The sequence below is a fragment of the Ceratina calcarata genome, unplaced genomic scaffold (assembly GCF_001652005.2).
Source record: "Ceratina calcarata isolate Rehan_Ccalc_2016 unplaced genomic scaffold, ASM165200v1 scaffold1598, whole genome shotgun sequence".
Taxonomy (NCBI): domain Eukaryota; kingdom Metazoa; phylum Arthropoda; class Insecta; order Hymenoptera; family Apidae; genus Ceratina; species Ceratina calcarata.
In genome coordinates this window covers 5,627-8,589 of record NW_017137263.1, presented here as the reverse complement: position 1 = coordinate 8,589, position 2,963 = coordinate 5,627, and the positions used below count along the sequence as shown (strand labels likewise).

Here is a 2,963-nt window from a genome sequence, read left to right as displayed (position 1 = left end):
ACAAGGCGTATACCATTCAGTGTCCCCATTGCGATAAGATGTTCAAAAATAGTTCAACTCTGAAACAGCACGTGAGAATCCACGAGGACCAACGTCAATATCGGTGCGACACTTGTGGAGTTGGTTTCAATAGAAGGGATGGTTTGAGGCTGCATATGAGGGTGCACGAGAAATTTGATAGTCGAGGGTTGAGAGAGTGTTCGTGTCAGGTGTGCGGCGAGAAATTTCCAAATCACTCAACGTTGGTTATACGTAGGAGTCGAGTTCACAAGGACGGTAGACAGTACACGTGTCACATATGCAACAGGTCGATGATCTCCACCAGATCATTGGAATGGCATATTTCTCATATTTACAACGAATCGCTACCTAAAGAAGAGGTGGACGTGTCGTCCACCGACATAGGTCGGAAAAGAGAAGGGCATTCTGCCATTATTGTAACAAGACGTTCAAGACCGAGATGATTCTGAGGACACATATCAAGAACACGCACATAGAGAAAGATCCCATGAAGTGTTTGGATTGCGAGCTGACGTTACACTTCCTAAGTGAGATTGAGACATCACATGATGGTCACGCACAACAGACTGGAAGGAACGTTACCGTGTCCGCATTGCCCGAAGAGGTTCGTGAACCAGCTCAGACTGAAGACTCACATGATATCCCATTCTGAGGAAAGGCCGTGTGAGATTTGTACACCTGTGAGATTTGCGGTTTCCATTTAAAGACTAAGATACAGTTGATCAAACATCATCAGAACCGGCAAAGCGACGAAAGACCGTTGCAGTGCAAATATTATCCATGACGGTGCAAGAAAGTTAGTGCCCTTGTACGTCACGAAAGAACTCACACCAACGAGCGACCGTACTCTTGTAGCGTATGTAGGCAACGTTTTAAGTATTTAGGTGATAAAAATAAGCACGAAAGACGACACGAGGGTCTAGGGGGATCGGGATTCAAGCGGATAGTTCTCGGTCGAAACATAAAATCTAAAGTGCAACAGGACTCGTCTTGTTTCGATCAAGATCAAGAAGCTTCGTCGAATTCCGAGGCTCAAGCTGTCGAAGGCGAATATTAAGAAGAAACGAGTGAACAAGCGTTCGAAGAGGAACAGACAGTCAAGTTCGAGGAACAAGAAATTGTGAAGTTCGAAGATCAAGAAATAGCAGAGGAATACGAACAAGTATACGAACAGGTAAGAATGATTACACGATTCAGAAAGGAAGGTTCGTATGTCCTGTTCTTGTAAAACTGAATTCTCATATGTTATCAGGAGTATGAGGAAACGTCTAGGAAGGCATCGGACTCAGCGGATATTATAATGAACACGGAGGATACCGTTTACACCGAGGAGGTGACCGCGGAAAGCATTAAACCTGCAGAAATTATTTCGGACGAGATAATGACACGAGATATTACAATCTGGTGCTGTAGTTCATTTGCTACAAGAGGACGACTCAGGAAAATACACGTGATACCAGAGATGTTGTTCTTACCCGATTTATCTGAAACGAACACGGAGGTCAATTTAGCTACGGCATCCATTATGTATAATAATTAAAACTGATATCCCATCTTTTTCTATCATCGATGTAAAAAGAGAAATAAGAAACGTACATTTTAACATTTTGATTGTATACTTTGAACAGAAACTGTTTATTTGATACACGGATATTATATGAACGAGAGTAGTTACTCAGATTACATTCCTCGTAGATCCGACTTAAACATATTCTAAACGTGTATATTTCCTTTTCCTATATTATATACATGTTCGATTACACTAGAACAGGCATTAACAGCTGCAAAGTATATTTCTATGTACACTGTTATATTCGTTGGCATGGATATATCTATTGATTAGATCTAAATCAGAGTAAATGTCCTGTTATTTATATAGGATTATTGCACTTTTTGTAAAGACATGAAAAATTTCTGATTAAAGCTGAACACTAGCATAATGTATGATCAGCCTATGCCTGTGCTGGATAGTTAAAATGATATGCCGAAGAGTCAAACGGGTTATCCATTATATAGGAGTTTTATAAGACTATATTTTAACGTGTGAAAAATATTTATTAAACATCTCAGATCTCATCATTTTTATTTCAAACGGATTCGAAAAGAAAAAGTGAAATAAAAATAATCGTACAGTGCGGAGTATAAAGTAAAAGTGAAAAAGAAGACGTAAAGTAGACAAAATTAACAGTGAGAAAGGGACTGTGATCGCGGAAGGAAGAGAACAGCAAGTGCAAGTCATTGACCTGCTCTAAACATTAGCTGTGGCCGACCATCTGTTTTACCTACGAGCGGTAAAAATCGGTACGCTGACCCACTGACCATGATTCCTCGGAGCATGTGCTGCGGTTGAATGGGTATGTCTAATCTGTACAGTAAAATGTATTAATTGCTACTTATTTCCTTGCATTGTCATTCATGTAGTTTATTATTCGTTATTTTCTTAAACCGCTTCGTATTAAGCAGAGCGCTTGTTCACGCGTCAAAAGCCGGGCGTCCGACCGCGAGCCAACGCTCCCGAGCCGGAGCTCGCGCCAGCTGAGCGCTCTCATTGGTCGGGGTTTTTTATTAATAACTCCTTAACCACCCCTCTTAAAACTTTTTCGTAAAGGAAAATGTTGTTTAGAATTGCGTCAGGAACCTCCCATTTCAATATCTTACACTAGTTCTGGGACATCCTGTATATGTAAGTATACATATATATATATATATACACACACACATGTATCGTAAAGACATGAAAAATATATACACATGTGTGTGTGTGTGTATAGGGCATAGGCTCGATTTTCCCGCCCTCGGGCGGGAAAACTCTATTTTCGGTCCACTTTATAGGCGCCGAAAATGGTCTTTTTCGGCCTCGTGTTATGAAAATCTCTATATAAGTACATACGTGTATATATGTATAGGTAAAGATATATAGCATATTCATAGATATATGTAGA

At 40.3% G+C, this 2,963-nt stretch overlaps 1 pseudogene; it reads left to right on the top strand.

Annotated features, from left to right (window-relative positions):
• Positions 1–8: 8 nt before the first annotated feature.
• LOC108632520 (zinc finger protein 90-like) lies at positions 9–1,561 on the top strand (annotated as a pseudogene).
• The last annotated feature ends 1,402 nt before the right edge of the window (positions 1,562–2,963 follow it).